The sequence below is a fragment of the Coloeus monedula genome (assembly GCF_965178545.1).
Source record: "Coloeus monedula genome assembly, chromosome: 2".
In the NCBI taxonomy this organism is placed as follows: domain Eukaryota; kingdom Metazoa; phylum Chordata; class Aves; order Passeriformes; family Corvidae; genus Coloeus; species Coloeus monedula.
Genome location: NC_138782.1, coordinates 64,703,807 through 64,715,827, shown reverse-complemented (window position 1 = coordinate 64,715,827; position 12,021 = coordinate 64,703,807). Strand labels below are relative to the sequence as shown.

Sequence of the window (12,021 nt, the reverse complement as noted above, 5' to 3'; positions counted from 1 at the left end):
CAGTTGTAAATGCACATGGGTTTGAATTCCAGCCGAGCACCTACCTTGTCTGCCGTGCACATATGCATGTTTCTATAAGCATGTCTTGACATACTAGCTACTACAACAGCAGAAGCAGCATGTGCAGTAAGTTTATATAATGTTTCTTATCCTATTTAAATCTGCAGCTGCTGATTCCCTGATGTGTGCAGAACTGTGCTCAGTAGAGCCTTATTCTGATGGGTTGTAGTAACCTAAACAAAACTGTACAGAACTGTGGCCTATTCCAGAAATAAAAAAATTTTAGTTTTCCATAGTATTTTTTGCATGCAGCCTCTTCTTCTTCTCAGACAATGTCATCTTATATCAATCTTCTGATACCAACACAAACCGTGATACTCAGGCCTGGATACCCATCTTCTCTACAGAGCAGAACTTTACCAAAAGGGAAGCTGTTCATGTTTTGGCTTACATGCATGTACACCAATATATAGGCCAAATATATGGCTTCCCTTACACAAGTCCATTTATATAGGTGATTTCTGCATTCAGGATATTATACAAGAAATAGCAATTTTTTATAATATGATCCTGTTGTTATAGATGTGGGTCATTCTATTTTTATGTGAGCTTATATAACTCAATTATTTGTTCCCAGCTGAAACTTGGCTTACATTCCATAGAGAAGAACAACCCTGTTACTTACCAAAAGATTCAGCAGTTTAATGTAAATAAATAAATAAATAAATAAATAGTATATACTACTCTTGCTCACTAAGACATATTTAGGTAATATCTCCTTGTCATTGGATTGATGCTCAGAACTATCTCATCCAAAACAGATGAAGTCAGAAATATTATGAATGGAAAGATATCATCATCATGTAGGAGACAGTTTTTGACACAAATTTCTGAACGGAGAATTGCAATTCAGATATTCATATCGCCTGTAATGTAAGGTGCATATCTGAATTCACTGTACATTTAACAAAAGCAATAAACTTTTCATGTACATGTTTGAGTCCCACTCTAAAGGACATTCTTCACTCCACTGACTTTCTATAAAGCCTTAGCTCCAAACTCAACACGTACGAGAGAAGCCATAAGTTAGCCGCTGATAACAGCCCCAGGTGAGGTTTGTGCACTAGCAGTACACTTACACATCACCATCACTGTAATTATTTCTGTAAGGTGACGAATATGCATGATGCTTTCAGGATGAACAAATATATTTATGAAACTGCTATGTACATCCATGCCTCCCTGGATGAGTGCTGAGAGGGGAAAAAACTTTCTCTTTGGAGCCACAAAAGTCTGTGATCCGTTTTTAGCCAATGATCTTAAAGTCCTTCCATGTTTCCTCGGATGCTTACAATTTTTAAATGTTCCCTGAGAACTCATCAACATCCCCAAATGCAGTATTTTTGCACTGCAAATCTAAAAGTCCTTCAGTTTTAACTTATTTTTTCCAGTTTAAATATTTGGAGGTTATGTAAAGAAGGGTAGATTTGCTTCCCAATACAGTACTATAATGATATTAATGATTTTACAGTCAGTGTTCCCATGCTGCATCATTTTCTTTCTAAAATTTAAGGCACAGAGGATTTTGATTTGCAAAGAATTCCCCAGGGGGTAAGAAGTTGGGAGGGGTTGATGTAAAGTGTCATGTGAAGCTTATCTTGGAACATGTGAAAATGAACTATTTTCAGCAAAAGTATTTTTCTGAAGTTCAGTTCTTCTTGAACACTTAAGAGCATGCATCAGTTCTGTTATCAGTGGATATTGAAATCAAATCATGTTGTGGGAAACTGCAAATGTAAACCAACATGAGTTGATTCTTCCACAAATAGGCATTAGCCTGCACAGACTACTAACATATACAGTTCTGTGTTCAAAGCAAAAAGAATATCCTGCCTGCTTTGTTGTGGTAGCCAGGAGACAGAGTTCTCCATTGAAATGTGTTTGTCGAACCTTGAATTCTACAGCAAACAGGTACTCCCACCTCTTACTATTGTGTGTAATTACTTTACTAAGAATATTAGTTCACACTTGTCATTATTTTCTAGATAATAAATGAGATTTTGGCAGATTGATTTCCTAGCATGAGGGGTTAGCACATAGCTTAAAGTCCAGAACAAAAACTCCCTTTTACTGACTGATCTACTATTTATATTTACATACTCACATATATAGATCAACGAGAGCACAATGCCCACTATGCCAGCACAGGAAATGTATGAGTTGACTCCACAAAGCCTGATGACTCAGGATTATCGGCAACGGAATATAAATTTCTCAGATTCTGAATAATCCATTCGTTGTCAGTCTCAGAAACAGGCCCCATTAATATTCTCTGTTGCTTGTCAAAGAGGGGAATGCTATTGCTGTGTCCACATGACACAACATCACTGGAAAAATGTTAAAAAGGACTCACTTCTTCTTGTTCTACATGGGTTGTTGGACCTAACAGCAAACAGGAGATGCTTTGTCTGTTGCTTTAATTGCAGTCACATTTGGCAGGCCTAGTGGATACCTGTTCTGCTGCAATCCTAATTCTGAATTCTCAGGTAAGGAAAACCTCTTAGCAATGTCCAAAAACACTTTGTTCAGCATTTGCTGCATTTCTGGTTTCCTTCTACCGCCTTTAACTGTTGGCATCAGGTTTTTGCATTAGCCTCTACAAGGAGAGATCTCTTTGCTCAGAGCAAACCTCTGCATTATCCCACATACAGCAAGCATGTATTGCCTGGTATATGCAATCTGACACCATCAGTACAGAAAAAAAAAAAAAAAAAAAGGTGTTATTTACTTGTTTGAACACACTAATAGGTAAAAAGATTTTTAAATGAAGAAAGAAGAATCTGCATGCACACTTTGAGTCATTTGCTCTTACGTCTAATACAAGCAATATTTGGGATTCTTTCCTCTTCATCTACTGCTGGACCAATTTATATTTTACTAGGAATGTCCACATGTGGCTGTGAGTCACTAAGTCTGACACATGTTGCTCTGAAAACTGTTCTATTGCTCTCCAGGGAGAGCAAGTTAGAGCAAGTTCTCACCCTGCCATTGTGTTTTAAGGACCTCAGATGGGACTTCCTCCTCTTTTCTCCATGCTGTCAGGCTTTGCCGTCCAAGCAGACCCACAGGATGAGATATTTATTCACTTCCAGATATTTTTCAGCAGCAGTTATAGATCTAAAATTTCTACAAACAATTATTAAAATAACCCCTGCTTTTGTTGCCTATTTCAACAGAATTGTTTTCCACCTGAGAAGTGAAGACTGCAACCCTTTCTCATTCAGCTTCTGTTCCCGAGAGTGATGTTTGTTCTGTGCTGCCTCATCAACTTGCCTTCTTTGTGCATATTAAAAATACAGCCTCAGCTCTCAGAGTGACTACTAGCTTTTGGATGACAGGTCTGGAGAATACAGCCCGAACAGACTGTCCAATATAATGCTCTGCTGCAAGGCTGTTATAATCTTATGCACAGTTGGAGTCACAGCCTTTTGCTATGGGAAATTATAATGGCCCTTGTATGCAGAGTGTGGCCACATACCTTAGGAAAGAGCATGCATGAATACATTTCTGTGCCAAAAAGAGCCGTGTGGTGGTTACCTTCTTACCCACTCATAACCAAGATATTGCTCCTTATTATCCCTTAAAACTACACCTAGGAAACTCCATTTCTAAAGAATGCAAATCTCCTGTTACTTCCAGATTTGCCTGGCACAGATTCCCTCCCTTCTTCCCCCTTTCCCTTCTTGACCCACTTACTCTGTTTGCCCTTTTCCATACCAGTTGTCCTCTTCTTTGGTGTCTCTCTTTTCCTACTACCCCCTCCTTTCCTCTCCCTGAGGACCTTTATTCTTACACATTTCTTTTGGCCTATCATCCATTCCAGACCGCACAATCTCTGCTGTACCTTCATACCTCTTGTCTCGGGAGCCATCTCCTGTTTCCTTCAACTGATTTAAGATCCGCCAGTGCTCCAAGCCCTTCTCTAATATCGAACCAACATGTCTAAGCTTCTAACTTCAGCCTTTTCCTGGTTCAAGAGTCCTCATCAGTATTGCTAATTTGCATTTGAATCACTCTTATTAATTACTTTTTCTGTTCTTACAACTCATTATTCTGGTCCAATGCTCCCCAAACTCTTTATATGCAATATTGCTCTAGACTCACTCCTGAACTGACAATCCCTTAACTTCCCTATCTGCCTTTGAATTTCTTTAGGATGAAGACCAACTCCGGAAAGCTCTGTAGTCTTGCAACTTTGTAAAAGCAGGAATTTTCAAAGGCTTCATCAGTGTCTCCAGAAACAAGCTTTCCAAGGCTGCACTTACAGAGCATCCAGGGCATGTTGGGCTGAAACCTCTCTGGAAGACACTGCAGTTTCTTTCAAGTATTCATGCTCAAGCTTCCTTCCCAGGAAAAAAAAGACTGTTGCCTACCCGAGTCTCGCTCTGGTAGGGAGTTGGGATGCAGCCAGGCAGGCACACAGGTTTGAAATCTAGGAAGTATTACTGGTTCTCCAGTTTAGGGTGACATTTGAATCAACTTTGATAATTATTCCAGGATTAGTGGCAAAACCAGTTGACTCTATTGATAATAAGTTAGCCATTACTTCTTAGCATCAGTGTGGACATCAAATTCTCTGGACAGGGAGACAACACTATTGAGAGGAACTGGAATCACCATGGGCTGCAATTTGCTTGCCTTAATTGGTAGATGAGCACATACATGTTCTCTTTTCATTCCCAACTTCTTAAAGCTTTCACACTTCAATTTTTCCTGGCTTAGATCTTTACATAGCATATACAATATTTTTTTCCCCAGTGATTGCCCTCAAGCCCTCTTTCCAGTCCTCCACGTTGGGGAAGAATCGCATGGCAGACTGATGGCTGTCACTGGTGAGAAAGGTCACAGAATGGCTGCACAGATTACTATAAGCATGAGAAAAAGTCCCATGCAGGCTTTTTTTGATTAACAAGGCCATCTTTAAAGCATGTTCATCTGTATTGTAGAAATCAAGACCCCAGAAATGTCAAATAATCTGGGAAAATGTAAATACTGATTCTCTTTTTCTCAGTTTATGTAGATACTTGCTGAGGAGCCATTAGATCACGCAAACCAATATGCAAACTGAATGGATAATGTACATTTCTTTGCTCTCACCCCCTTAAATGGTACTCAAGATTTGGATTTTGGAAGCCATGTATATGGATGTTCATGCACATGCTCTTAGAAAAATAATCAGTATTTGGCTACAGCACAAACACCTATTCAACGAGTTACAAGAATACTCAGAGAGAGACCAAATTTAGCTACTCCAAAGTCTGTCATTAAACATACTGCCAAAATCACATTAAATGCCATACTTACATATAGAAAACAAGTGTTTGAAATTCTCTGCCTTTGGAATACAGATGGAATACTAGTATTAAATAAAATGGCAACAGAACTAATGTTTCAAGAGCATATGTGAATAATGTTTAATCTATTTTTACTGAATAAATTTTTATTGACAAAATAATGGGTTTATTATACATTGTGAGCTGACACACCGTTCTGAAGAAGAAACGGAGAACAGAAGGTACCTTTATTAATTTCATAGGTCCTTTTATTTTAATCAAAGAGTTATCTGTTTGATCCAATAAAGCAGCTGTTTCAAATCCTTGGTTTCAGTTACTCCTTGCAATATACATCCTTCAAGGAGCTTTTCCACCTGTGTCATCATTTTCTGTAAGGTGCTACACTCTTATATCATCATCACACATGACTATGTTTCCCTTTAAGATTTTCAGAGAAAAGGGACAATGTCTTTCAAGCATAAATAAAATAATGGCAGATAGCTAGTCCAGTTGTACTCTTAGAAATGTATTTTCTTAATGGGGTATGTTACACCCTCCCCCAAAATGTCAATATCATCTGGAGAATAACCAGTACAGGTCAAACATCCTAAAGAGTTTGAAATATCACCAAATTGTACCATTCTTTAAGTATCTTCTGCAGAGCCCAGCTAATTTAATGCTACAATAGAATAATCTAGTTATTTGGCAACTGTCTGATTTAAAACATTTCAACAACATTGAACATTGGGAACATTGGGAAATAATTTTCAAAAAAGCATTGAATGACTTCAGTTACAGTTTATTCTTTGTTTCTAACACATACATTTCCTCAACTAAGAGTTCACTGATGGAAAGTAGGAATTTTCTCATTCTTCACTATTTTTTGCATCTGTGTTTTAGAAGAGTTAAAATGTATGTTATCACTAATTATTACAATTAGGTTAATAGTGTTTTCTGTAATTAGTTTCTAATGAACATATGTTTATTGATGAAAACTGCAGCCTATATGCAATGCCATTTGAGCTGGAGGGGTGTGAGAAGTCTCATCATTGCTCATCATAAAGCAACTATAACATATTCTGCTTAGGCACCAATCCTGCAAATACTTAATCATGAACCCCATTTTATTGCTGTGGAAAAAATTAAATAGCAACTGTCAAGATAGCATGGTAAAAGCCTGATTGTCTGAACTGTTTGAAGATGGGCATAGTTTAAGGGAGCAGAGTTATCAAGCTTGGTTGTTAAATATTTTAACACGCATTCTGAAGTAAATACTCTACAGAACAGAAGCTGAGGCTAGGAAGTCCTGTCAGAGATGGACCATCTCTATCCCATGTCCAGTGCAATGCCATCCCCATCATGGGGCTCATAGGGTAATACAGTATGTATCCATAATACCAAAAATGTTGTACTTAGTCTTGTCATTTGAATTTATTTCTATTGAGATTCACCTGATACTTATTACTGGCTGCCTATTAGTATTTATTATTATTTATATTCTAGTAATTTGGGCCGACGTTGGAATTGTAATTGTAGAAGGGAGCATATATAAAAGCAAGACAAAGTTTGGTCATTGATCGTTACTGGGATTAACAAAAGATGCATTGAGATTTTAGAGTTATTTTAAGAGATATATAATAATATGGCAAACTATCAAAAATTCAAAATTTATTTTGCCCATTTTTGCCTTTAGGACAGAATGATTTCAGGGAGATGCTGTCTGGTCTAAAAAAAATATTTAGGATTAGTATAATTAAGATTGTGTTCGACGGTGTTTTATACTTTGCCTCAAACTACATATATATATATATATGTATATACAGTTTTTAAAGTATCATATTTACATCTGATCATCCTCCATCCTTCCTCTTTCCCAGTACACTTAGGCCTCATACAGGTCTATGTTGTGTAAGGTTCTTTTGCTAACAGACCTCCTTGCAGGTGAAGTCCACCCTGGGCAATCCCCTGAAATAACAGGGGCCTTCAGTTTTCACTGTTTTCTGAACCAGGGACAGAAAATAAATGAAGGTGACATTTGTCTTTAGGAATACAGCGCACCGATGTATTCAAGCAGGTGGCATATCTGAGACTAGTTTTATTTTGTAAGCTGGCGAGGTTGTGAACGAGAGGAGGCCCATCACAAGGAACGTGTCCATACTGAACGCACCCCGTATTTCGGGAGCGCAGGAAGAGCCTGGCTCCGCATTGTCCGGCTTCAGACCATCTCCTCCGGGATCCCCTGGCCGGCCGCGGCGGAGAGCAGCCTCTCTCCCGCAGGACCCGCACTTTCCTTACTGGTGCCCAGCTGTCCTGCCTCTGCCCCAGGTCTGTTCTGCGCAGAGGATGGGGCCAAGACCCGCAGACAGGCTCTCCCCGGTCCCTCGGCGCCCACCATCCAACCTCAGCAGCACCTGGCGGGACCCCCGAGGACCGGACCTCCCCCTCCCCGAAAAGTGCAAGGCGTTATTTTTGAAAGCGCCCAAAATAGCGCGCGGCTGCTGCACAAGTCTCCTTATTATTCCTCCAGCGTCGGCAGTAAATCAGGGGGAGGATGCACCTCCGCCAGAGCCCTTGTCGGCGGCCGCGTTTTTGGCGAGGGCGATGCCCGCCGCCGGTGCCGGCTGCCGGGTGCCGGCTGCGGGCGGCCGGGGCGCAGCGGCAGCGCAGGCGAGGGAGGAAGAGGAGCCGCGGCGGCGGCGGCGGCGGCGGCAGTTTCCCCTTTCCCCAGCCCTGGCTCCGCGGGCGCATGCTCACTGTGCCCGCAGCCCTGGACCATATTTGTCAGGACTACTCGAGAGACGGAGAAAGAGAGAATTTGGGGGGGTAAGGAGCGGCGGGTTCCGATCTGATCCGCAAGCCGTTTAGGGAGCCGCGATGGCAAAGGCTGGTGACGGGTTTTAATTTTCCCCCTAGGTGAGGATGAAAGTTAGAGAGAGCGCGAGAGATAAAGGGAGAGACGCACCTCCTCTCCCTCCCTTACGAAACGTATCTGGGGAAGGGGAGGGGGGCTTCTCCCCGACCACCTCGAGCAGAAAGGATGGAAGTTAATGCCGGGGAAAGTGGGCAAGTGACTCGCAAGTGGCTGGGGAGCGGCCGGGGCACCGGGGATCCCACTAAATCATAAGTGTACGAGTGTGAAAGAGGAACAAAAGAAAGAGAGAGGTGCCTGGTATTTCTTTTTCTCTTCCCAAACACATGAAGGGAGTACATGTATATATATATGCGCTGTATATTTATATACATACACAGGCAAGCACGCACGTATGTGTATGTACATATATATATACACGGGGGAGGGAGCTGTGGAAATGTGTTTGGGGGGGCCCTTTTTTTGGGGGGGGTAGTGGGTTCCGAAGGGAGGGGGAAGGGAAGGGGAGAGACATTTTGCAGACTTGCCCCACCAATGAGCTTGTCAGTTGGCTCCATTTAATGACACTTACGGGGCACCGCCGCGCTGTTGGGAACAATGTGATGCGGGTGCCGCGGCCGGGCGGCGGGGGGGGAAGGTGGGGGGGCACGGGTGTGCGTGTGAGCGCCGGGCGGGGAGGGAGCGGAGCGGAGGGAGGGGGCTTGCTGCCACCCGAGCCCCCCCTCCGCAGCCCCGGCTCTTTGTTCGCACAGGCTGAAGGACGGGGAGAAGTGCGGGCTGCGAGGGGGCAATGCGCAGCGGAGAGGGGTGCGAAAAAGCCCCGGGTTTTTTGGTCGGAAGCGGCGAGAGGTGGCGGCTGCCGGGATATACCGGTTGAATGTGCCGTGGGTCGCCGTGTGCGAAGGCCTCTACCAGCGCGCAGCGGAGAGTTTTTATTTTCCGTCGCTCCTGCACTTTGTGTGATTGTGTGAGAGAGATATTTAAAATATAATCATCTCCCAATTTCCGCCATTTTGGGGAAAGTTTGCACACACATACACATACAAAAAAAAAAAAAAAGGCAAGCTTGTAGCAATTTTTTTTTTTTTTAAAGAGACGAAAAAAAAAAGTCTTTTGCTCGAGTGCTCAGTTCCTGCCTCTGTGCGGTGCGTGCGCCGCGCTCGCTGCGGCAGACATGTGAGGCGGCGGGGGAACGGCCCCTGCCCGCTTCGGGCTGCGTGCGGCGGCGGGGGCCGGCGCCTGTCACCGCCGCCGGCTCCGCGGGCCGGCCTCGGGGGGCTGCCGGGGGCTGGCCCCGGGGTGCCGGCGGTGTGTGTGAGCGCACATACACGTGAGTGCGTATTGTGCCGACGGGGGCAGGGAGCGGGGGGGAGGCAGGGGCAGGGAATAGGACGCGGCTTTTCTGTTAAGTTGCGCGCTCTCGCCTGAAGTGCGGCCGGGGTGGGGGAGCGGCTCCCCGCGCACACGCCCGTCTCTCCCTACCCGTCTCCGCAGCCGGTGCATATAACAACAGGATATAGGCACACTTGTTCTCGCTAGCGCGTGTGGGGCGGTGTTTTTTTCGGTGGGGGGGGCGGAAAGCGATTTTTTTTTTTTCGGGGGGGGGAGGGAGCGGCGGCCGACGGGAAGGCGCTCCCGCGGAGCGGCCGCCCGCCCCCGGCCGGGGCTTGGGAGAGGCTGCCGGGGCTGCAGCGCCCGGGGTGGGGGGCGCCGCGTCGGGGCCGCAGCGGCGCCCGCTCCCCACCCCCATGGTTTTCCCCCCTCCCCGTCGGAGCGAGCGCACGAGAGAGCGTGAGAGAAAAAGTTGCAGCGCGGGGCCGGGCGCTGGCGGCTGCGGGGCCGGGCGGGGGCGAGCCCTCCGGGGAGGCGGCGTGTGCCGGCCCCTCCCGCGGGAAGGGGTGACTTCTCCGCCGAGGGATGCCCGGAGATCGGCTGCGAGCGGCCGAGGAGCGAGCCCCCGCAGCCCCCTAGAAAAAAAGGGAGCTCGCCCCCCTCCTCCTCCTCCTTCTCCTCCGCGCTGGGGGAGGGGAGGAGGGAGGCGAAGGTAAAATTTTTAAAATTTTTTTCCTTTCCACTCGGAGGCAATCTTCTTTTCCCGGATCCCGGTCCCGGGGGGGTGAGGCGAAGGGGGGGGGGGCGGGGTGGGAAGAAAAATAAAAAAGCGAGGGACCCAGTAAACAAGCAGAGTCCCTCTCTCGTTGTGCAACTTCCTCAGGAACACTTAACACCCAGTTCCTCTCCCACCCCCGCCCGCACTGCGCTCGCCCCCACCGCCGCCCCCTCGCCGGGGCAGGGGGGCACTCTTCCCCCGCTCTGTTTAATTGCCCGGGGCGGGGGCGAAGGAAAAAAAGGCAAATTCGGGAGGGAAACGGAGAGACTCGAGAACCGCTTTCCCCGAGCGCTGCTCCCGAGGAGCCGGGCGGGCGCTTTTGTCTCGGTGGTTCTGCCCGAGCCTGGGGAAGACGCGGACCTGAGCCCGGGTTTTCTCCAGAAAGTTTCAAGTGCAGCAAAAACACGCCGCAAAACTGGCCAAGGAGGGACCTCTGCTGGTAGGCCGCGGGCTGCCGGCGCCGGGGAGCGGCGGCCGCGCCCGCCGGGCCTCGCCGCAGCGTTCCGGCCGCCGCTGTGCTCCGCCGCGCCGGGCGCAGGGGCAGCGGGCGGGGAGCGGCCCGGGCGGCTCCGGGCGGGCGCTGCCGGGGCCGGCGCGCCCCGCCGGGGAGGCACGGCCTGCGCGGCAGCGGCGGGGGGCGCGCCCTGCGGCCGTGTCACTTGTCCCGCTCGAGAGCGCAGCTCGAGCCCCCGGGGTTTTTAGGTTTGAGGAGCGCTGCATGGGTAGGAGGCCCCTGGAGATGCGGCAGCCTCCCCCGGGGCGTGAGGGTCACGGCCTCTTTCCTGTCTTTTAATTACCTGTGCTTAGCTTGGTGTGAAAGCTTTACAGGGAAAGGCATCAGGAGTTAACATTCTTAGTTTTGTTCTATTTTCTTAATTTCCTCCGTATAGTTGAGTGGCACTGGACCGATCACTTCTGCTGTTTCTACTCATGAATGGATGCTCAGTGCTAAAAATTAGGTGGTGAGCATAAATAAAGCTCATGTAATATAAAAAGTTCAGTCTATATCATTTTAGGAAATAATCTGTGCTCAGTATTGTAACACAATTTTCTTAGCGCAAATTTTAAAGCTGTTCAGAAACCGATGCTTTTTACCAAGAAAGTCACCATGTTCCTACAAGTCTATACGATGAACATCTGTAAGAGAAACTCCCTGAAAGTAGTGGCTGAAGGCAGCAGAGCTTTCCACTTTAATCCGGGTGGTGCCGGGTAGGAGTTTTTTCTCAGTGAGACTTCAGCAGCATCGGTTGTGGTCCAGTTGGTCTCATGAACTGGTGCTCTATTTATTGAAGGTGGCTGAAGCAATCGTCTTGGTTGGTGTTTGTTGTCAGTTGGGCAATTGTAATAAACTCTGGTTTAGTTTGCTTTTGTGGTGTATATTTCACCTTCAATTTACTGAGTTTTTTTAGAGTATTACTTTAAAAGTTTCAATAACTTGTGATGACTCCTTTTCCTCTGACTTGTTGAGTTTTATTTGGAATCACCTGTTCTGTGTAGAGAGGTGGTTGAGGTTTTGTGGGCTGTTCAATTTACTCTCGTCTGTTTTTTAATACTACTGGTAAGGAGGATGGTGGATTGTGAGTGGTGGGTATGAGGAATCAGTGATGAGCTGGCATGAGGCATACTGAAGAAAGTGATAGCATGTGTATAGTCATAGCCTGTTAGTGCTCCAGTAGTAGGACCGCTTATCACAATGGGAGATGCCAGTA

At 46.2% G+C, this 12,021-nt stretch overlaps 1 protein-coding gene across 3 annotated transcripts in view; it reads left to right on the top strand.

Moving 5' to 3' along the window:
- The first annotated feature begins 9,441 nt into the window (after nucleotides 1–9,441).
- The window catches only part of L3MBTL3 (L3MBTL histone methyl-lysine binding protein 3), a 75,501-nt gene continuing 72,921 nt past the window's right edge, over nucleotides 9,442–12,021 (top strand). The window contains exon 1 of one of the 3 annotated variants that reach the window (XM_082300102.1): nucleotides 9,442–9,532. The gene's annotated coding sequence lies outside the window, so the exon portion shown is untranslated. Of the gene's footprint in view, nucleotides 9,533–10,080; nucleotides 10,247–10,672; nucleotides 10,752–12,021 lie in introns of those variants that run through there. The other 2 variants (XM_082300104.1, XM_082300103.1) reach the window with 2 other exon arrangements.